Genomic DNA, 23,153 nt, shown 5'->3' on the forward strand with positions numbered 1-23,153 from the left:
CGAGCCTGGAGTTCATGCCATGAGGGTGACGAGGGCTTTCAGCAGAACAGCCCTGTGCCAGGACACTGCCATTAAAAACTTGCATTCCTACATCATCCTATGGCTGTAATTACAGCAGTACACTGGCTGCCGGCGTAGATGCCTCACGGCCACGTTTTGGGGAGCCGGATGGCTCTCTGTCACACAACGAAGGTCTCCAAGTCCCATGCCCACTCTGAGCTGCCTCTGACACGGTGCCCGCAGGCCCCAGCTCGCCCCTCACCGCCCTACCCCAGCGCACACCGCCGAGAACCAAAAACTAACACATCTGCCCCAAAATGGGCTGCAGCAGAAAGCGCCCACGCAGTAATGGAGCCGTCACGATGCTGCCCCAGTTCTGCCGCCACCCGTCAGAGGGAAAGCAAAAAGCCTTCAGCTTCCTGGAGAAACGGGGCGCTTGTCCCACCCGCAGGGTGGCTACGGGGCGTGCAGCTCACCAATGTGCTTTGGGGCTCCAGCTATAAAGGAGGCAGAGGTCTCTGGAGGATGAGAGAGAAAAACGTGCACCGATCTGCTGCCTCCTTTCATCTCCTCACCAGAAAAGGTGGTGGCACCGTCCTCTCCCGCGGGCAGGACCACCACTGGCAGGCAGGCAGGCGGCCGTGGGGGTCACGGGGCGATGCACTCTGCTCGCAGCCCAAGCACGGAGCGTGCACAAGCTCAGCCCCGGCTCTTTGCAGGCTCCTGGTGGAGCCGTGAGCCACGGTGAGGATGCTCCTGGAATGCAGGCGTGGAGAGGGAAACAGCCGAGGGGTCAGGAGACACAGCGAGAACCTCCCCTAACTTGGGCTGCTGCTGCTCCATGCCCAGCTCCCTGCATGGCCAGCCAAAGCCTTCCATTTCCTTGTAGCTTTTTGCCAAGCTCTCTGTTCTTGTATCCTAAAGCACCACTACGGACTTCAGCTCTTCTCCCAGCTTGTTGGCCTCAGATGAGGCGCTGCGTGCCCTCCTCTCCCTGCCTCCCAAGGGATCTGAGCGCAGGGTGCAGGCGGTGCCGAGGGGCTCCCTCCCGGCACAACTCCCCCCGTCCCTTCCCCCCCGGTGACCGGCACAGCCCGGGGCCCAGCACCAGCCCAGAGCCAGCTGCGAGGCAGAAGCCCTCACATCCTGCGAGCACAGCGCGCTTTGAGTCAAGCAGGAAAAAAACAAACCAAACCAGAACTGATCACCCAGACCGATACGGGTGGCTCTGAGCGCTTTTTTCCACCCCCCAGCCCCGGGCTGTGCAGAGCAGCGTTACTCACGGGGCCGCTGGGGAGCAAACACGCAGGTCTGGCCCACGCAGCAGCAATCTGCTCCTCCCGGCTCTGCACCAGGCACACACACAGATTCGGGCTGTAGCACAGCTGGCAGCACGCTGCCGGCTGCTCCCTGAACAGATCACAGGCCCGGCACGCCAGAGGCCCTTCCATGGGCCCTGGGTTAGCGCTGCTTCAAAGTGGCAAGGCCAGAAGTGGAAAAAAAAACACCAACATACCGCTAGAAAAATGATAAATCACGTGGGAAGTGTGCTGCCACCAGAAGCACGAGGTTATGAAACGCTTCAGCTGCTGCCAGCAGCGGGAGGGCTGCAGGTAGGGCACCCACGTGTGAGAGCCCGAAGCACGCTGGCCCTGTAGGACAGGGAAACGGTTACAGGTGAGGAAAATTAAACAAATGGAGTGGGAAATCAGCCTCTGGCGGTGGGGCCAAAAGCCACGGGAGGCGAGGGGTTCCCACGCACCACGGTTTGTGGCCGCGGAGCGCGCAGGCACGCGGCCCCCAAGGTGCACCCGCGCGGCACGGCCAGCAGCACGGCCCCCGCTGCTGCAGCTGGCCCGCAGGAAGAAGGGAGTTAAAGGACAAAGAGTCCCAGCATCTGGCCGCGGCTTGGGGAAATAATAAATAAATATGTCGCAACGAGGAGGGATCTGCGGGCCAACAGGGATGCACAGACACCAACTGCCCGGCAGGCTCCCCAAGGAAATGTTGCAACCCACACATTCGCTCTTCCCTTTGAGCTTCCCATCGAGGCAGCAGCCGGGAAGGAGCCGAGCCTCTGCTAGCAAGCACGGACCCAAGCATCCCGCTCGGCTGCAAGAAATTTGTGCCAGCTTTAGAGGCAGGATGCAGCCGAGCCACGGGACCGCTGTGGCACATGGCGCAGGCACAGGGGGCTGCGCTGATGGGTGCCAGGGAGCGCTCTCAGAAGGCGTTTGGCTGAAGTAGGAAGATCCCGGAATGAAACTGGAGCAGAAGCGGTGGCTGCCCACTCGTCTGAAGTAGAAAGACCCCGGAATGAAGTTGGAACAGGAGCAGTGGCTGCCCCAGACAGCTGGATCCAACCCTCGTGTTCTCCACGGGGATGGCGCCAAAACGGCGGCACTCGGTGTGCCAGCACCGCCCGCCTGGCCACAGCGCGGTGGGAAGGGATGGATTAACACGCACAGCACTGTGAGAAACGGCCTGCTTGGTGCTGAGCCCTGGCAGCAGCAGGATCAGGCCTCAAACAGCGCTGCCTTTCCGTGCCACCGGGACCCCGCTGCTCCGGGCCTCCCCCACAGGGGCAGCCGGGAAGCGCGGGGGCTGCTCGGGTCGGGTCGCCCATGGGACTGGGAGCCCTGCGCTCCCTCCAGCTCCCCTGCACGTGTCCCTGGACAAACACGAGCTGTGCAGCAACTTGTGCACAGCCGTTCCCAGGTGTCCTCGGCCAGGGAAAGCCCTCCACGCAGGCACTGGAGACCGCAGGGCAGCGCCGAGCACAAGGAAACGCGTGGCTGCAGCATGGGCTGCGGGGTGACGTCGGCCAGCTGCTCCCCAGTTTGTTTTGCCAAAGGCTCGGGGCTGTTGCGCTGTAATTAATGCACGTGAGATGGGAGCCAAGGCCAACAGCCGCCAAAAGGCACCCCCAGAGCGGGGAGCCCCAAGGGGACACAGCGAGAGGGTCCCCGTGGGGTGGGTTTCGTAAAAAGACTTTGGGGAACCGCTGCACTGACAACAGGCTGCAGGCAGGGTTGCAAACACCAGGGTGGGCTCCCTGCTCCCCCCAAAACAGCCCACCTCGTGGAATCCTCACGGAAAATTTGGGAGAGGGGCCAGTGGGAGACCAGAACTTGCACTGTGGGCACACAAAGCTGGACAACCTTCGCAGAGGCTGAAGCAGGAACGTCTCGGGCAGCCCCACGACCAGCCCGCAGAAGACGAGGATGCTGCACAGAGCTTTCTGGGGTGGGGATAACTCGCCTCAGTGCTAGACTGGGAACACATCAGGCTTCCAGGTCTGCTGGACGGGTTTGTGCTATCACGGAGAGCAGATTCCTAGCAGGGAACAACAGCGTGTATCAGTCAGCTGAGGGCAGGAAAACATAACAGCTTCCCAGGCAGCTGAGCATCCACAGATGTTTTCAAGAGAGCAGCGCAGACCCAACTAACCTTCCAGTGATTGGGAGAAACAACCCTCCAAAATTATGACTGTTGGGTGTAACGGAGACATTTTTAGAAGCAAAGAGTGAATTTATAGCTCCCAGCTAGCTCAGAGCAGACTGGCAGGGCTGCAGAGCACGCCGCTTCCAGGGCTTTTCTACCTTGCACGCCAAACTCGCAAGCTGTCGGCTCTGAAGGCTTTGGCACCGTTTGAGCATCGGGGAAGGGCTGTTCTCCAGGAGCCCCGGAGAAGGGCACAACTTTCCCCTGATCTTCCGAATCAGCACCAAGCTCTCTCGAGCTGAGCACAGCTGCTCGGCCGTGCCCCAAGTGAGGATGATGAGGATGGAGGGGAAGGCTGAGCCCTTGTGGGCAGCCCCTCTGCGGGTCCCCCCTCTGCTTCCCCAGCACGAGCTGCAGAAACGGATCCAGCCCACGCAGCAGGTTGCAAAGCCACAGCTTTCCCCTCCGAGGGGAGGGCAGGAGGCAGGCAGCAGAGCCAGGGCTGGATGCAAACCCTGCGTGGCCCAGGAGCCGCCTGCAGCTCACCCTCGGAGCCATCGCGGGGTCCCCCAGCCCCGACTGCAGCCCACCCGTGCTGGCCCCGACACGGGGGTCCAGGAGCACGAGGCAGCCCCCCGAAATGTCAGTGTCCTGGCAGAGGGCCCAGCCTGGTGTCCCGAAGCCAGGCAGCAGCAGCCGAGGGTACCTAAGGGATGTTGCTGTTGTGTGCTTGCAGCCGAGCCCAGCTGGCACAGCCAGGCCCCGAGCTGGAGCCGTCTGCTCCCGTCCCTGGGCACCAGGCTACGGTTTTGGGCTGGCCGCCAGCCCAGGCCCATCTACCCGCTGGTTACGCTTCCTCCTCGGCTTGCATTTCCACCGGGCTGACAACAGCCGTGACCCAGAAATAGCAGGGGACGCTCAGCTACACCTCACCAGACCAAATCCTCCCGAGAGCCGGCGGAGCGGCAGCCAGGTGGCCTGCAAGATAAGAGCAAACCCCTTCCCTTTACACCCTCATGGGGCAGCCTGGGTGGAAACAGAGGCACAGCCGGGTCCTGCTCTCCCCGTTGGGGCAGGGGGGGCGGTCAGCCCGCAGTGTGAATTCATCTGAAGCAGATGAATTCAGGAGGCAGAACCCCCCCTGCAGCATTAACACTGCCCTACAAAACACGGCTGCACGGGATGCTCCTGAGCAGCTCTGGGTGCAAAACCTTCTTACTCACGTGAGGGGGAAATACATTTTCATAGCGAACTCTGGAGAAAAAAAATACAACAAAACAAAACAAAGCAAAGCAAAGCAAAGCAAGCAGTGGTTCCTGCTTTGGGACAAGCACCCCCAGGGGGACGTGGTGCCGAGCCCTGGGCACGCGCCGTGTGCGTGCGCAGAGGCACAGACATCCCCACTGGTGCGCTTCCCCCTTTTGGGCTCCGAAAGCAGCCCCCCACAGCCCAGCCCCACTTTTTCCCCATTTTACACCAGACTGGGACCCCGCAGCGCCGCTTCCCTTTCAGGATTAACCCTCCGGCTGCCACAGGGACTGCAGGGCTGGGAAGCAGAGCGCTGGTGCCGGGACCCACCGCGCGGTGCCAGCGCCGGCCACATGCTCGCCCTCCCTCCCGCCGCAGACAGCGGCCGCACGGCCTCGTTTCTGCGACCACGTGAGGCCAACGCTGGGCTGACAGACAGGAAACCGCTCACCGAGACCTGCAAGGAGGAGTTGTTGTTGCTGTCGGCCTTTTCCGTTCGCCGGGAGAAACTTGAAAGAGAAGAGGAGGTCAGAGCCGACCGCCAGGCTCACCACGCCGGCTGAGCACCGAGCGCTGCGCACGCATGCGGGGGTCTCCGGGCACCCGGCCCGAACAAATGCCCTGCTCCATCAGAGAGCCCCCCCGCCTTGCTGGGGGCTCTCCTGTACTCCTGTACCCACACCGTGCAACCCCACGCAGTGAAACACCCAAGCCCGTGAAGCCCGGTATAATTTCTGCCCCGCTTTCTGCCCCGCTGCAGGAGGGGACGCGGTGCCAGCCCCCCGCTGGGTGAGGATGCTCAGCACGGGAGGGACAGCGAGGCCCCGGGGGAGGGGGGGGGGGCAGAAAGCACCTCTGCCCCCGCTGCTGCTCATCTGCAGAGCTTTGTGCTTTTGTGCAAGGGGAGCACAAAGCTGCTGAAGCGCTGCGGGATGCTCCCACTGCACGCACCCGGGGCTGGGGCTCGCTGCCTGCGCCCCCCCCCCCCCAGCTGCAGCCCCAGGCGAGGAGGGGGCACCCCGGGACCGAGTTGTGCAGGAGCAATGTACGCCCAGGGCTGCTTTTTTTTAAATTTTTTTTCCTTGCCTTTTTCCTTCTGTTCACAAAGGCCAATTGTGTCCGGGTGCCCCGGAACACCACGCTGCGGGGCCAGGCTCAGACCGGGGGGGGGGCTCCCCAGATGCAGGCTCCCCAGCATCTCGCCCCCTGCTCCAAGCCCCTATCCCCGCCCCCCCAGCCCCAAACAGTCCCAGCATCGCCAGGGGGGGCCGGGGGAACAGCAGCCCCCCCTTGGGGAGCCCACAGCCCGCAAGGAAGGTCCGGGGGGGGGGGGTCAGCAGGGGGGGGTAGGAGTGGAGAGCACCCAGCCCAAGCCGGGGTGCCCCCCTTCCCTTCCAGGCGAACTCGGGGAGTTTGCACCCCCGCCGGCAGCAGCGAGCCCCTTTGGGGTGCCCCAGAGCATGGCACCCCAAATGCGCCCCCCCAAAAGATAAATCCCCCCAACCCCCCCCGCCCTCTCCTCCTGCCCCGGGCACCGGCGACTCACCCGCGGTGGCGGCGGCTCCGGCAGCTCCCCGCCTCCTGCTGCTGCCCTGCCTCCTCCTCCTCCTCCTCCTCCCCCTGCCCTCCTGCTGCCTCCTCCTCCCCCATCACCCCTCCTCCTCCTCCTCCTCCCCCTCCATCACCCTTCCTCCTCCCCCTCCTCTTCCCCCATCACCCTCCTCTTCCCCCACCACCCTTCCTCCCCCTTCCCCCTTCCTCTCCCTCCATCCCCTTCCCTCCCCCACCCCCCTTCCCCTCCCCCAGCTCTGTTCCGCTCCCTTCCCCCCCCCCCCTCCCCAATTCCCCCCCCTCCATCCCGGCCGCTGCAGCCCCGGACAAAGGGGTTGATGCAGGGACACTGCGGGGACAAGGACGCGAGGTGCCCTGCCCTGGGCGCTGCCCACCCCACAAGCTGGCTGCTTCCTAAAATCCATCCCCTGGAGCTGAATACAGACGTTATGGGGCCCTACAAGCCCCCCCTGCCCTACACCCGCACCACCGGGGCTTCTCCTCCTCCTCTGGTTGTGGGGAGAGGGAAGGGGGCGGCTGCGAGGTGCAGGGAGCCGGACCCCTTCCCTAATCCCCTACCCCAGACCCTACAGTTCTCAGAGGTCCCATTACCAGGAGAGGGCCTGAGGATGATGGAAGGGTGAAGAAGGATCACATCTGTGGCCCTCCAGACCCCAAAGGGCTCCCTTTCACACACACAGCCTCTGGGGGACATGTACTGCCTGCAGGCACCGGGCACGTCCTTGGCCCTGCTGCCCCCTGCAAAACTGCACGGGACCAGGGGCAGGAGAAGAAGCAGGATGAGGAGAAGCAGGAGAAGCAGGAGCAGGACAACCAGGAGCAGGAGAAGCAGGACCAGGAGAAGCAGGAGCAGGACAACCAGGAGCAGGGCACCCAGGAGCAGGGCACCCAGGAGCAGGGCACCCAGGAGCAGGGCACCCAGGAGCTCCCCACGCTCAGCAGCCAGCAGAGCAGGGCCCCCCCGGTGAGCACCCCGCCGCCAGCAGCAGTGCCGCCCCCCGTCTCCCCTTCCCGACCACTTCCAGCCGCCGCCGTGGCCGAGCCTGCCCCGAAAACGCTGGCTGCAGCCCGTGGGCGAGCCTGGCGCTCCCCCACTTCAGCAAGTGCCACAAATTGCAGTTTCTGAGAAACCTCCACCCCAGCGCAGAGGCAGGAAATCCAGCCTCGGTCTGCTTACGCTGCAGCTGTGCGCAGCTTTCTGCTAGATTACGCCGCGTTTTATGACTTAAAAAAAAAAAAGCCTTAACCCCTATCAATGGGCATTAGTGCTTTAATCTCCCTAATCTCCGGGAAAATCCAGCGCTCGATGCCAGAGTGGGCTTGCCCAAGCAGCAGCGGGGGCTGCTTGCGGGACGCTCCAGCCTTGCGAGAGCTCGGCACGAGGCAGGAGCGGGACGTGGAGCTGGGGAGCGGCGCTGCCCGGCTCCATCGGGAGCTTCCCAGGGGAACCAGGGGAGCGAGAGCCCGGCTGCACCCCGCTTTGCAGCCGGGCCCCTCTGCTCCTGCCCACGCCGCCGGCTCGCCGCCACGCAGCGGCACGTCTGCAGCTCCACGCAGGTGGAAGCACCCAGACCCAACCTACCGCCTGGGTCCTCCCCGCGGTCGCCGCAGCTCTGCAAAGACATTTGGGGCAGGAGGCGAGCTGCCGCGGCGCACAGGCTGCTCTCCAAGTCAACTCGTGCAAAATGTTTTGTTTCGACTCAGCGCTTTGCCTCCGCGCGCCTCCTCCTCCCGAGGAGCGCCAGAGGTGGGGGGGGAGCGAGCAGCAGCGAAGGTCAGCGCTGCGGCATCCTTGGGCTCAGAGAAATAAAACCATGGGGCTTTCGTAAGCATGCCTTTCCTCCCGGCGGTTTGGGGGCTGTCGGCATGGAGGAGGCACCCACGCAGGGACGGCAGCAGCCTCCGGGATTTGTTTTCCCCGGGGCATCTCTCTGTTCCCAAAGCAGGAGCCCTGCTGCGCTGCTTCTGCCCGTGCCCGTTCCTGGCTCCGAGCTGGGAGCGAGCAGGGGGGAGGGAGGCAGCCTCATCCCTGCCTTAAAATGAGGAGGAGAAGCATTAAGCGACTTGCCCAAGGTCACACACAACTTACAGCCGCATCCAAACCCCCGGCTCAGAGCTCCTAACCACAAAGTCATTGTTCTCCTCTTAAATAAAATCAAATAGAAGCACAGGGTTAGGAGCAATTCTGGCGAGGCCCTGCTGGTGTTGTAAGCACCAAGGGATTTGAACTGGCTGCAACGAGTTCTGGGGGAGATCCCAACCACTGTCCTTTATCTTGCACCAGAGAGCTGCCCGGCAGCGGGACCAGCCCTGGGCACAGCCGCCCGGCTCCACTGTTGCCCGGCGCTGGGGAAGACCCCAAACCTGCAGGCGAAGGCAGCTTTACCAGGACTCACTGGCCTGCGAGGGGGATCTGCACCAAATCCCTGGCGCACAGGGAGCGGGGACGGCTTTCCCTGGCTGCACGATGCAATATCGGCGATATTCACCACGCTGCGCCCCGCCGAGCCCCGGCACAAAGTGCAGCGTTCGGGCTTCGCAAACATTTTTTATTTCCTAATGGTGCAGCCGTGCTGACCACCTGCACGGCCCTGCTGACTCCGGTGGATGCACCAGGCGCTCAGCCACCCTGGCAGTGTATTGATGTATTTACCTTCCCAGCTGTATTTATCATAACCCCGGATCGATAGCAGAAGGAAAAGCACTGCCAGAGACCCGGGGGGAGCACCAGCAGATGCAGTCGAAGCAGCAGGACTGTGGAAAAGGACACGGCCTCGTGGATCAGAGATCCCAAAATTGAATACCAAAAGAAATCGTCCCTGCCAGCAAGGGCAGAACGTTCCTCATTGCCAGCAGCACCTCAAGCAAAGCAGCACTCCCCAGCAGCCCTGCTGCAGGCAGGAAGCGCTGGGGCTGATAAGCCCTCGGTGCCCTCTGCATGTCCCGAGGGCCCTGTGGTGCAGAGCCCAGCGCGGCCCCGGCGTTTCCTCCCTCCCACCAACACCCCCACGTCTGAGGGACACCGGGAGCAAGCGGCTCCTCTGGCCCCAGGAAGGCAGGAGGAGGGCAGGCAGGAATTATTTCGCACGCGTGCAGCTGGCACCGCGTCCTTGGCACGAGTCAGCGCCACGCGGGGAGGCCGCACCTCAGCACCCTGCCCTCCCACAGCTCCTCGCCGTGCTCGAGCAACCCAGCGGTTTCCAGCAGGGAAGGGACTCTGCTGGAAGCTGCTCCAGGGTCACTCATGTTTGGAAAAAAAAAAAAAAAAAAAAGCAGGAAAAAAAAAGTTTATCTCAACATCCTCCCGCTTGCAGGGGTAATATTGCCGCTGGCGTGCCAGTTCGGACAGAGGCAGAGGGCACCTGGGATCTGCTCCCCCAGCGCCGCAGATTTGGGCACAGATTTTGCTCGTTGGGGGCTGATCTGTCTTTGTGCATTGATGGCTGTGTCTGAGAGGGCCCTGGGACAGACGGCACAGCCCAGAGGGCAGGAAACGCACCTCGCTCTTGTGGCCGGAGCGACGGGTGGGATGGAGACACAGGAGCATGAGAGGCGCGTTGCTCCCTGCCCGCAGCCCCCGGGGATGTCAGCCAGCCCCGCTCGGTCCCAGCTGTGCCGGGGCCGGTGGCCCTTGGGGTTGTGCTGGCCCCGAGGCCTCTCCCAAGCCCTGCGTGGGGCCGGGGTCAGTGGGATAATTGGGTGCAGCTGCGGGGTGCTGCAGAGCACGGCCGCGGCCGTTTGCCTCGGGGCGATCGCGTCTCTGCGTGTAAGGAGCGGAGGGGCGCGGGAGAATGCAGTGGGCATCCCTCAAAGTCCTAAAGGGCGGCTGTCGGGGGCCCTACCAACTGCTCCTGGTGTCGGTTTGATTCATCTGGGATCCCAGCGGGGAAATCCCTGCCCTGCCCTTACCGGGAGCTGCCCCGATAACCAGCATCGGGCACGGCCACCTTCACTTGTGCTCGGCCACGGCAGGTCAGAGCCAAGCAGCGGGCACCAAAACAAACCCAACCCAACCCAACCAAACCCAAACCACCTCCTTGCACCCTGGGCAGGGGAGCTGGGAGCTTCCCAGGAGCCATACGGGCACTTTGGGTTTTTAACAGCCCTGCTACAGGCAGCGATCGAGCCCTCAGCTCCCCTGCCCCAAGGATGCCTCTGCTCCAGCCTGTGCCAGCGCCTGGCTGGGCACCAGCCCCACCTCACTTCTGCTGCCGGCCCCATAAGGGCTGTTTTAGGGTTTCTGGTGCTGGGGAAGGACCCTGAGCCCACCCTGCCCCCTGCTCACCTCCTGCAGCACCACTCGGGGAAGCTCCTGGCGCCCAGCACAGGGCTGTTCAGCAGCAGCTCTGTGTCCCCCCCGGTCACAAGGGGTTAACGCGCTGCAGCTGGGCCAGCAATGCTGCAGGACAAAGGGAGGCTTCATGTCCTGCCATCCGCCAGCGCAGAAGAAGGGGCCCTAATCCGATTCCCAAAGAAAATGTGGCTTTTACAGCCCCGCGCAGCCGGCTGGGAACCCACGGCCAGTGGAACCCGCCGGGGGGAGGCCAGAAAGCTGGACAGAAATCATTCTGCACCAGGAGGGAGAGCTGGATGAAGGCGACAGCCCCCGAGCAGTGCTAGGGGACAAGGGGGACACTTCCCCAGACCCCAGCATCATTTTTCTGCCATTTCCCCCAGGCTGGAGGCAGCGCTGCCCCCAAACTCCACCTGGGTGCCCCGCGCACACAGAGCCCCCTGCCAGCCCAGAGCCCCCCCCAGCCACAGCAGCTCCTCCACAGGGGGATTTCCAGCAGATTTGGGGAGAGAGGTTGTGACCCCGGGGCCACTACCCGGCCTGCGAGCCGGGGACAGCACCCACACATGCTATGGGGGCAGCTGGAGCATCCCCACACCCACGGGACACACGGGATTTGTGCCCCTCGTGCTTCTGTTACCCCGAGACACCGCCTGCCGTATGTCTGCTCCCAGCAGGATATGTCTGCTCCCCCAGCAGAACCTCTCTTCTAAAGGCTCTGAGGTTGGGTACATCCCCCTGGAGCTGCCCACGAGCCCCGTGACCCCACAGGTATTCTGCTCTCAGCACACAAAGTCACGCAGCGTAACCACAAAAGCAGCACAGGGGCCCCAGCTCCCCGAGCTCTTGGCTACGCAGCCTTCCACGTGCTCCACACGTTTGTTTTGTTTCTTTTTTTTTTTTGGTCCCCGACGTCCTGAAGGGCCCTGAAATGGGGCTGTGAGCCGGGCACGCATCCTGGGTGCGTGATGGTGCTGTTCCCTACCACCTGCAGCCACGTCTGGACGGGGAAGCAGTCCGCAGGGGTTCGCACGTACCCGCGGCGGAGGCCGAGCCCGACGGAGGCAGCTCGTGCTTTCACAAGGCGGTGCCCAAGTCATTGCTGGGCTCAAAACCACAAACTCCATCAAGTGTTGCCTGCGCATGCAAATCTCTCATCGCCCCAGCCAGGCCCACGCACCCTGCGGGGGAATTCAGGCAAACAAACGCCCGGCCCTAGTGCCGGGGAGCCCGGACCCTCCGGCAGCGGCACACGAGCTGGGGCTGCAGCGCCGCTCCCTCTCCGCCCCACGCAGCATCTGCACAGCCCAGCAGTGGGAACGCCAGAAAATAAAGCAGCTCGCTGACCACACGGGACAGTGGCCCCCAAAGGCGCCCGGTGCTGCAGTGAGATGCTCCTGAGCTCCTCTGATCCGTGCGGTCACACAAGTCCACCCCCAAAAGCGGCGAGCGTGAGCCCAGCTCGCGGTGCACGGCACAGAGCAGGCTCCAAAGAGGAGCAGGGACCTGGGATGTGCACGAGGGCAGCCACCACAACACTCCGTCAGTGCCCCCTGGCCCTAAACGATGAAAGCCACAGACAGACAGCTCAGTGTGCCGCAGCACGGCACCAACAATGGCCCCGTTGGCGCCCAGCTGCTCCCCAGCCCCGAGCGGAGCCAGAGAGCTCTCGGCCCTGAGCGTGTCCAGCCAGACCCACCCCGAATGCTTCTGGTCTGGTTGCACAAGGGGTGGATTTAGCAAGCGAGGACTGAAGCTGTCCAGAACAAGCCCTTCCCAGGCAGGAGCCCCCCGCTGCGCGTAAAGGTGCCGGGTGAGGACGCGCGCCCCGGGGACAGCAGGGAAAGAAAGAACATTGCCTGCAGGCACGGGCCATGAAGCTTCAGCTGCACGGCTGGCTGGGCTGGCACCCCGCTCTGCCTGCACCCCGCTCTGCCCGCGAGCAAACCCGGGACAAACCGCGCTCAGCGCATCCCGAGGGTTCCCGTCGTGCTGCTGAAACACACGAGTTCCTGCTCTCCCACGATCGTTGTGCAAGCAGCCGTCCCGAGTGGCAGGAGAAGAATAAGGAGCTGTTGTTAAATTATTATCCTAAAAAAAAAGAAGGAAGAAAAGCCCTCCCCTCCCCAGCTGTGACGGTTCCCACTGATGCATGTTCCTGATGCACAAGCAAGGCGGCCGTGCGCCCCGTGGAGCAGGCAGCGCTCACCGGCCTGCGGCACGGCGCTGGGAGCTGGCAGCAGGATCAGGGCCTGTGCTGCCCACCCCAGCCCCAAAAGCAGCCCAGGAGAGGCTGGATGGGGCCGTTCCGAAAGAGCCAGCTCCAGAGAAAAGCAAAGGGGGATGGGGAGGGCGACACAGGAAGGGCCCCCCTGTGGGGCCGGCGCCCTGGGGCAGGAGCCCAAGCATTTCCCCAGCTGGAAGGAATTAGCCCTGCCCCTCCCCCTGCCTTTTCTTTATTTTTTATTTTATTTTTCAGGGGGTTTCCCCAGGCTCAGAGGGGCTCTGAGGTGCCTGCAGCCTGCCCAGCCTGAGCACAGCCCTGGGCACAGCCCAAGGACCGGCAGTTCTGCTATGGGGAAATCTGCCCCATCAGCGACTGCGTCCCCTCCACAGGCAGCGAGTTGGGGTCCCAGGGCCCCTCCAGCTTCCTTTAACCCTCCCCTTTCCCCCCCCCAAGCCCTATCACCCCCTCTCCACCACCAGCCTCCAGCGCAGAGGCCGCCAGCCCCCCTTACACAGCGTGCAGGCTCCCCGGGGTGCTGCAGGGCCGGGTTTTCCAGCAGCGGCAGCGCAGGAGCCACGCCAACGCAGACGGCGGGGCCGACACGGGCACGCACGTGCCAGGCAGGCGAGGCTGGGAAAGGAGCCCCCATTGCTCAGAACCAGCCGCTGTGACCCCGTTTTCCTGCTCCCTGGGTGCTCCAGCCCTGCAAGAGGCCAGTCCTGCCTCCCCCTGAGCCATGGGCACAAGCCCGGCGCCCACCCCAGCGCGCAGAGCCACGTGCTCAGAAAATCCTCCCCGTCCCGCAGGCCCTGACAAAGCGTTTCCCTGTGCTGATGCCTGCATCATGCCCCTGGTATTTCTCCCTCGCTTCCTCCCCTGTGCTCAGCCACCGCTCTGCTCCCCCCTCCTGCCTTTTCCCTTCCTGCGTGCGCCCCTCGGGCTCCAACTCGCCTGCACTGAGCCGTGGAGACCCCAGCCCGGCCCTTGCCACGGGGATTTGCTCCTCAGGGTTCGGGGATTGCTCGGGCAGAGACTTACGCAGCCGGGGAGCAGGGGAAGGCCAACGCTCGCCGGAGCTGAGGATGCTGCAGCACCCGTCCCTGCTGCCCCCCGCCTACAAGCACGTGGGCCCGCTGCGTCCCGGCTCCCCGCCCCGCGTCTCCCAAACTTCGGAGGAGTTTTCGCCCAGTTCCCCTCGCACGGGGCTGGCGAACCAAATCCCTCCTGGCTCGCTGCCTGCCTCGCAGCCAGACATGAAAAGCACTCGGGTTTCTCCCAGGGCAGCGCGGGTAAATCCTGCCAACATCAAAGGAAGCACAGAGGAGCTCTCCCCCCCCCCAGTGCAGCGAGGCCGGGGCTGCCTCCTCGCCAGGCACGGCTCCGTGGTTAAGGTGCCGGCTGCACCAGCACTCGAGACGTGGCTGTGATTTTTTTTTTTTTTTCTGTCTCTGTTTTAAACTCAGCCACACATTTCCTGGGTAACTTGGGGCAAATCAGAGCCCCACAGCAGCCGGGGAGTGGCTGCTGTGGGTCCGCCCGCTGTCTGCCACCCGGGCACCAACCTTCGTGGCTTCGGGAGGTGCGCAACACCAGGAAATAGCTTCCAGCTCCGCAGGGATTTACAAGAGCCGGAGCAGCACATGGTTTCTTGGCCCACGTCGGAGCGCTGCTCATCCCTCCATCCCACACAGCAGTTGTTCCTGCCAGATCGCCGCTCGCCCGGGCTGCTGGGTTAATTTTATGGCTGGAGCACTGAAAGAGCCTTCGCTTAAAGGGGGAGGTGGGAGGGCTGTGCCATTTAACACTTGGCTGTGTTTGTGCTATGATTAATATCATCCAGCGCACAGATACCAGATGTTCTCGGGGCAGGCTGGAGCGTATCCTAAATTACACCAGGGTGGAATTTTTGGGCAACTTGCAGGGAGTGCTGCGGGCAGGAGCTAAAGGGAGAGCAGAGATTTGCACAGATGCGCACAGGGCTCTGAGAAAAACACCCTGTGGGGTCACTGCCCGGGTCAGCATCCCAGGCTGGCTGTGATGCCACTGGCTGTGCTTTTTTATCATCAATGAGTTGGTATTTTGTTGGCAATTACTCCAAATCCCACTCTGAAGTTCCCAAATCCCACAGCTTGGGCTATGACCACATGTGAGCTCCACAGCTCGGAGGCATCCAGCCGCTCCCCAGAGGTCTGGCTGGAGGAGGGCATCAGTTGCCTGGGGCCAGCCTGCTCCCGGCACCTAAGGGACACTGGGAAGGGACACGGGGGACCCCAACCACCCTGTGCTGCCTCAGGGATCCTGCAGCGAGTGTACGGCACCCCCACAGCCCCCCGAAGCACCCCGCTCCAGCGGCAGCTCCCCCACGGCTGGCTGCTGCCAGGAGCACCTCGGGGTCACCGACGTGGGCGTCCTGCTAATGAGTTCCAGAGGGGCTGGTCTTTGGAAAAAAGCAGGAGCTAAATCCTGCTGCGTTGGAAATGGCCATCGCAGCTCTTTACAGGCCACACAGTGTCCTGGGATAGAGCTGAGCTCCGTCAGGACTTCTCCTGGCCGGAGAGACGGGGCATCTGCCCACGCACCAGAGCAGAGGACAGTGCCTGTTCCACCTTTAGGGTTCCCCATACATCGCACCAAACCTACAGAGGTACCCAGGCCCTGGCCCACACACTGGCAGAGCTGGGCACTACTGATTATACGACTGGTGACACTTGCTAGCATCATCGTCACTGAGACAAACAAATAGCACCCAGGGCAGAGGGCACCAGCAGGAGCCGTGCCTCCCTGACGCACAGCAGCCCCGCCTGCTTCTCCCCCTCCTGGAAACCTCAAACCTGGGCACCCCGAGCAACCCGTACCCAGCTTTGTAGCATTCAGCTGCAAAAAACAGCAAGGAAACAATTCCTCCTCCCCAAAGCACCATCACTCACCGCCGCTGTGCCGAGTCGGGCAGCGCTGCGCTGACCGCAGGCACGAGGAGTCCAAGTTCCACGGCGCTGCCCTTCCGTCCCTGCTGAAACGGCGAGGTCTGCCTGACACCTAAAGCCTGCCCTGGCGGAGTTTGTTTGAGCAGGAAGGAAGAGAAAGCTCTCGGCAGGCCCCCGGAAAGTCCCGGTTACAAAGGAGCCCCGAGTGATGCGCTCGCTCCCGGCTGGGCTCTCCCCCGGCTTTTCTGCCAACAGAATCGTGCCGTGCGTACAAAACCGTCTCTGAATCGTAAATTTACACCCAGAAACCAAAAGTAAAAGACCCCCGTTATTCACTTCTTTGAGCAAAGGTTAAATCCAGCTAAATACATCAGCTCTGGAGGAAAGGAGGAGGGCTTGGCAGCCAGGGGAAGGAACGGGAACGTGGGAATTCCTCCTACGATTTGGCAACGCGCTCTTCCTTCTGCATGCGAGCCCTCTGGGGGCTGCTCAGCCTCCTCTAAGAAAGCCCCCCATTCACGGGCCCCGTAAATCCCACGGGACGTCCTGCGCCCGAGGAGGAGTTTGGAAGAGGTTCAGGATGGAGCTGAGCCCTGCCCTGCCCCTCTCCTGCTGCCTGCAGGAGCTGCCACGGCGGCGGTGCTGAGCCCTACCGGGAGGGCTGCCTGCCACGGGCTCCATCCTTCACAGCAGGCACCCCACCACCAGCACCAGCCCCGAGGGAAGGGCTGATGGTGGTGTTTAACCCCTGTGGGGCTCGCAGCCCCCCCAGCGTGGCATCCAGCCCCCTCCTCGCCCTTCACCCAGCTCCCCGTCACGGAGCACGCCGTGGAGTTTGGGGCATTTGTTCCTCCAGCTGGGGCAGGGCTGTGCTGGGGGATGCGGAGGGGTTAGGACTGACAGCCAAAGAGGTGCTTGGTCACCTAACCCCAATTTTGCTGGCTCTAACAGCCCCCAGGCCATCTCAGTATATACCGTGCCCACAGCCATAATTTGAGTGGGAACCGAGTGCCCGGGGCTCGGCATCACCCCAGCACTACACACACACAGGACAGGAGCAGCGCTCAGCACCAAGAGCACAGCATCCACACACACGTGGCAGAAGGCAGAAAAGCCTGAGGATGCTGTCTCTGGGCAAGCTGAGGCCCCCCAGTTAGCAGCTGCTGCTGGAGAAGCCCTCCCACAGGATAAATTCGGAGCAGCTCTCCTGGACACAAACCTCTCAGACACCAAGGGTCCCCCCCTGGCCTCCTCCCCCTTTCCTACAAGGACCAGAGCTTGCAGCAGGCTGCAGGACCGGGGCTGGGGATGCTCCACGCAGCAGTCCCCAGGGGCTCAGCACCGTGCTCCCCACCAGCTCGCACAGCCCCATCCCACAAACCCAGCCCCAAGCTGCAGCGAGCCCCATTGCCCCCCCAGCCAGCGCAACCAGACGGGCCCCACGGCAGCCCCAAACCCTCTCAGAGCTGCCTCTGTCCCCAGGAAGCGGCACCGCAAGCTGCAGATGAAGGCAGGTAAGAGCAGTGCCTCGCTCTGCGGCTCTGCAGGGCGCCGTGCTCGCTTCTTGCCCCAGTGCTGCTGACTTCAGCGCTTCCTGGGCCCCAAACCCCGCTGTGCCCCGTGTCCCCGCGGCACCGATAAGACTTGAGGCACCAGCCCCTGCTCAGACACAAGGCAGAATTGGACCATTTTGGTGCTGAAGGCAAAGCATCGCAGAAGCATCCAAGACCAGACCCTGGATCCAGAGCTTGGGGGCATCCAAGCACAGGCTGAGGTGCAAACCTATCATTTAGGGTATTTTTTTAAACAAACTCTGAACAAAGCAGGATCTCAGGGCTGCATGAAAACCTGCTGAAACTCACCCCCTGCATCCCCAGTTCCCCCCCATTTTGGATCGAGGCCCCCTTAGGGAGCAGCTTTGGCTCCCCAATAGCCGCAGCTGGGCGCGATGCACCGACCTCTGCGCAGCGTTTGGCCGAGCCCTTCCCAAACCCTTCCCAGCCACTTCCCCCAGCACCACAGCCCGGCTCTCCCATCCCCGCAGAGCCGTGGGAAGGGGGGCACATCCCACACCAGGTCGAATTGGCCCGTGGAAGGGCTCAGAGGGGACCCCGGAGGTCAGCCAGAAAGAAGAGGAATAAATCAGCCGCCCGGCGATTCGCACAATATTCCCCCTTCCCGCAGAGCCACGGCTTCACCACAGCTGCTCGGCAGAAAGCAGCAAGGCTCGAAATGCCTGAGCGGCCCCAAGGAGGACATTTCCTCTCCCGCTGAATTCCCTGAGGATGCCCATGGCCCCAGGAACCCGCGTGGGGAATCGCTTCGCCGACTTCTTCCGCGAGGTTTTGCTCTGAGACGGGCGAGCAGGGCAGCTGCTGCCCTCCACCCGGGACAGCGAAGCCCTCCCAGCCCCTGGCGTGTGGCCGCCCTCCTGCTCCTTGCACCACGTACAGGGAACGGGGACAGCTCTTCCCCCACACCCCCTGAAACCATCCTGCACGGGGAAAGAAGGGACCGAGGACAAAACCCCCAAAGGAGGCCGCTCTGTGCACGGCTCCGTGCACCCACCCAGCAGGGCACCGCAGGCGCTGCTTCGGCTCCTGCCACCGGAACGAGACGTCCCAGTGCAGACACAACAGCCTTCGTTTGTCTTCCATTATGGGCAATTTTGGGGATTATCAGTGACTACCAGGGGAAAGGCAGCACGAGTGAGATCAGAGTTGCCCAAGGCGCTCTAGGGCACAGCCTCGGAGGCGTTGGGGTTCCAGCTTCCACCTCAGTGCTCTCCTTTAACCCACATTACTTAGGTCCTTCTCAGACTCCTGATTGCAATTTGATTAAATTTGACTAAAATTGCCTAAATTTCCATGCTCCAACCAACAAGCTGGGGTTTGGAGCAGCCTTCCCTAGCGGTGCGGCGATCCCCTGTGAGCCGTGTCACATCTGGAGGCACACAACCTTCCCCAAAGCTCCCCAAACCTCCCGTTTCTCTTCCATTTCTGTGCATCCCCGTCCGGCACGGACAGGCAGGGAGCTGCTATTCCCTGCCTGGCCAGGTAGATGGTGCTCAGCCAGCACGAAGTGCAAAATTGCTTTGGGAGACAGTTTTCTGGCCCTGCCTGAGGCCGTCATTCAGCATTGTTCCTGCTGACAGATGCAGGAGGTCCCGCTCCTGGCCCCAACCGCGCGAGGCTGACTCAGATCCTCGTCATTCCTCTCTTCCAGACTTTCCCCCGTCACTTAGGGATGGCAGGGGCCCTCTCGGTGGCAGATAAAACCACAGCGAACGCTGCACCAAAACTCAGCGCCTCTCCATGCACCGCCTCCACCCTGACCCAACCTCCCTCATTTTCCCGACGCAAAAAGCCCTCCCGCTGCCACGCTGCCCCCATCTCCCCACAAAGCCCAAACCCCGAGCCCAGAGCAGCAGGGGACCGTTTGCCCATTTTTCAGGCTGCCCTGGCTCACCCCAGGCTCCTCGCGGGGTGCGGGACACCCAGGATCGCTCCGGAGCCGCGCTGACACCACGGGAGCAGGAAGCTTCAGCCATTTCCTGCAGGCACCGCTTTGCCCTTCCAATATTTGCGCCTCTGCAAATCGTTTGGGGAAGCAAGCCTGGCAGCTGGGGCTGTGAGAGCAGAGGAAGGGCTCTCCTGGGGAAAATCCATGCAACCCGTCCAGTCCCTGCTTCCCCAGAGCACGCAATAAAAGAGAAAAACCCAACTTTGCGTGTCTAAAAATGAGAAGGCCTCAGTTTGCTCCCTGTTCTAGCAACCACCCCACAAACCACTTAAGAGGCTGAGATGAGGCCAGAGTGATGATTCCTGCTCCCCCAGGGCTCTGCAGAGCAGTTTTGGGGCACAGGCGGATGCCTACACTGCTCCCATCGCCTCCCCGTGCTCCTTCCCCAGGTGACACACAGGGGCACCGCCTTGCTGCTGGGGGACAAAGGCTCCCAGGGTCCACAGAGAGGCATCTGATTCACCGAGCTCATCCTTTGCAAGACTTTTTCTGCCCAGGAAACAAAGCCAGGGAGCAGAGAGGAAATCCCAGAGCTCCTTCGGGGCCGGGCAGGAACCCTTCACCTCCCAACCTCGGAGCGCGCGCTCCCGAGCTGTAAGGGAACTTCTGTGTGCTACTCGAAGTAGGGCAGGGAGGACGGTGTCCCCGAGGGATGGCAGGAGCTCAGATTTCGTCCCACTCCCCCATAAAACAATCCCTGGAGACAGCAGGGGCCACGCAGGGCACCGGCACCACCACGGCCTCATCCCAGCCAGGTGCCCCCAGCCCATCACGGGCGTCCTCTCGTCTCCTCCGAGGCCACAAGAAGGGGCAGTTGGGGGAGCTCAGGGGTGGCACGACCCCAGGGAAGGGCTCAGCAGCCAGTGAACTCGGCCTCCCACTTCCCCCCCCCCCCATTTATCAGCGCGTTGGGCTGCAGGAGGAAGTGAGTTCAGCCAGAGTTTGTCTAAACAATTCAGTTTTATCAGAAACGCTGCTCACATCTACTCCTTCTTTTCCCAGGACAAATCTGGACAACTCCGAGGTAATCTCCATTCTCCTTCCTATCTGCACAAGATGGAAACAGGGGAGGACACGAGGCAGAGAGCATCCCAAACTCCCCGCCCGCGCCTGCTCCACCCCTTGCAGCATCAGCAATCTCCATCACCGTAAATCAGGAGGCAGCATCCATCCATCCATCCATCCATCCATCCATCCATCCATCCATCCATCCATCCATCCCTTGCTCCCTCCCATTCACACGCATCCAGAGGTTACCTTCCCTGGGCTGCACGACCCGTAAATGACTTCACTGCAGCCCTGAACAGCCCCTTGTCATCTAACCACCCAAGAAAATCCAAGAGAAAAAGGCAAACAGATCACTAAACACATGGGTTTCTGGAGACCACCCGCTGATTTTCAAATTTAGGAGAAAGCAGACAGAAGGGCGGAGCAGCCTGGAGACGGCTTGATGCAGAAACAGGCAGACATCCTCCCTCGCCCCCGGGCCAGCTGCAGGACCCCCCGTGGATGAAGGAAGCAGTCCATGCAAGGACCAAACCCCAGACCTCTTGCCACATCCACCAGCTCGTTATTAGGACAGAAACTGGAAGGGGTGAAGGGCAGAGGGATTCACCCGAGGTGATGAGCAACTGAACACCAAGAGCAGCTCCTGGCCAGGCTCTCCTGCCTCCCAACCTTGAGTCATCTTCTCAGTGTTTTCCAGGCTCCCAGTCCCTGAATTTATTTCCGCTACAGATGGCCGTGAACCTCCAAAACACGTTGTGTGTGTGATGGAGCACAGCACCCTCCGTGCCGTAGCGGCAGGAGCTGCACAGCAGGCTGTAACTGGGGACTCATCCTGCACTCCCACGTACCAGCAGAAGGCTGCAGAGGACACCAGCACCTTGGTGCATGGGTTAAAAGCAGCACGGCCTCCTGGATCAGAGAGATCGGCATGCAGGGTAAACACAAACTCCATCCAGAGCCAAAACGTGCAAGGGAAGCGAGCAGGCAGGGTCCCAGCCCAAGCCGGGTGGGCAGTACCCGCAGGCCCCTCCAGAGCTCCCTGTCACACATGGAATACACCCAGCTGCATTCGTGCTGGAGTTAAAAGGAGTAAAAAAGCCCCACAATTTAAGAGAAGTGAGCTAACAACTGAGAAAGCTCCTTAAAGACCTTACGTATCGTTAACTTTTATCACCGTCCTCTGCTAGGCACCATTTGGGATTCCCACCTAACCTCCGTTGGCTGAGAGCTCCCCAAAGGGAGCTTTAATGTGGGAGGGGAGGAACGTGCGTCCTGCTCCACGCACAGCAAGGAGGGAAGGGCAGAAGGCAGAGCCATCATAAAACCTTACAGTACTGTCGATAAGCATCAAAGCCAGTCTGATCCCTGAACCTAAGTGAATGACAGCCCACAGCAACCCGCTGGCAGAACAACCCGACCCAAGGGCAGCAGCTTTGCAGGGGGGCTGTGAAGCACCGTGGATAACCAGGACCAGCAGCTCGCACAGGTCTGTCCTGCTGCAGCACCCTCACCCACCTCTGTCTCTGGGAATAGCGGCCAAGGGGAAAATGTGCCTCGCCAAAATGGATGTGTCTCCAGCTGAACTGAGTGCCCAGGGTCTCTTTCTTCACACTCAGCAGAGAAAAAGCCTTTTGGAGACCCAGATGGACACGCAGGCAGTTAGCTCAAGCACAGACCTCTCCGCTGAGATGGGGAGAACACCACACAGCACACACACACGGAGCCACTGGGAGCCTTCCCTGCACAGGTCTCTCTCACTCACAAAGAGGCAAAAGGAGGCAGGTGCTCGGCTCCCACTAAATATTTCCGTGCCCCCTGTGAACACCAGCCAGAGGCCGTGCTGGAGGTGCACCACGGAGCCCCTGCAGCTCCAGACCTCACAAGGGCCAGGGCTGCCAGGACCCCACAGCTCGCACACAGCCTGGACGCGCTCTCTGGGGCTGACAAGCTAGAACATAAATCCAAGGTTATGCTCATTTTTGCTGAAGCATCAACAGTCTTTGGAGCTCAAGATGTTGAAAGATGCTTTTAGTCATTTATAATCCCCATTAAACAAATTGCCTGCGCTATGCAAAGACCGACCTGCTGCTTCTACCGACCAAACTGCAGGCAATAAAACCAAGGAGGAGCCAAGCGAGTGAGAACCCCGTGTCAGCACGGCTGAGCTGGCACAGCGACCTTGCACAGTTTGTTAAAATTATGTGCTTTTCATAAATTCATAAACACGCCAACTTCTGCTGTTTGTACAACACTTTGGAGCAGTCCCTTCAGTCTGGCCTTGTCTCTCTGAATGTCCTCTGCTGCCTTCATGCCAAGACAAGAAGAAACAATCGAGGAGGGAAACGTTTGTGTGATCCTACAGCAATCCAGGTTGCTTCTGCTCTGAGACCCGTCCAGAAGACGGACAAAACAAAAGCCCCAAACTGAACTAAGCTGGAGGAGAGCAGCCCTCTGCCCAAGCCCCCTGCATGAGCAGCTGGGAGGCGAGCAGAGGCAGCCACCCGCGCGGAGCCGCTGCTTCCATTTATAGCCACGCTCCCCTCGCCTCCACAACGTCTTGGACAAGACAAGAGTGTCTGTGGGGCTGTTTGTTTGCTGGGGGAGCAAGGAACACGACTGGCCAGCTGTCAAGTTATCTGCTTCGGTCACAACAACGTTTGATCTTCCCCAAACAAGTTTATCTCTGACCCATCTCCACGCGGTTCCTCCGTCACGGTTTATGGCGCTGGCACCGTACCCAGCCCGTGGTGTCCTCTCAGCTGCCGGCCAACAGAAACATCTCAGGCAGGGACAGAGCTCTAGAAATAGTTCAGAAGAAAACTATTTCTTCGCGGCAGAAGGTTCATCACCATTGCCATCACTTCCCTCCCCCGGCCAAGACACAAAATGAGCGGCCCGGGCCTTACTGCAAGAG

The 23,153-nt window shown here is 61.6% G+C and overlaps 1 protein-coding gene across 7 annotated transcripts in view; it reads right to left on the minus strand.

The window, feature by feature from the left end:
* SEPTIN9 (septin 9) overlaps positions 1 to 23,153 on the minus strand; it is a 139,164-nt gene that overhangs the window by 15,246 nt on the left and 100,765 nt on the right. Inside the window, exon 1 of one of the 7 annotated variants that reach the window (XM_084492539.1) lies at positions 5,150 to 5,171. The exons of the other annotated variants lie outside the window; for them this stretch is intronic. The gene's annotated coding sequence lies outside the window, so the exon portion shown is untranslated. Of the gene's footprint in view, positions 1 to 5,149; positions 5,172 to 23,153 lie in introns of those variants that run through there. 7 annotated transcript variants of the gene reach the window in all.

The sequence above is a fragment of the Aythya ferina genome, assembly GCF_964211825.1.
Source record: "Aythya ferina genome assembly, chromosome: 18".
NCBI classification, from domain to species: Eukaryota; Metazoa; Chordata; class Aves; order Anseriformes; family Anatidae; genus Aythya; species Aythya ferina.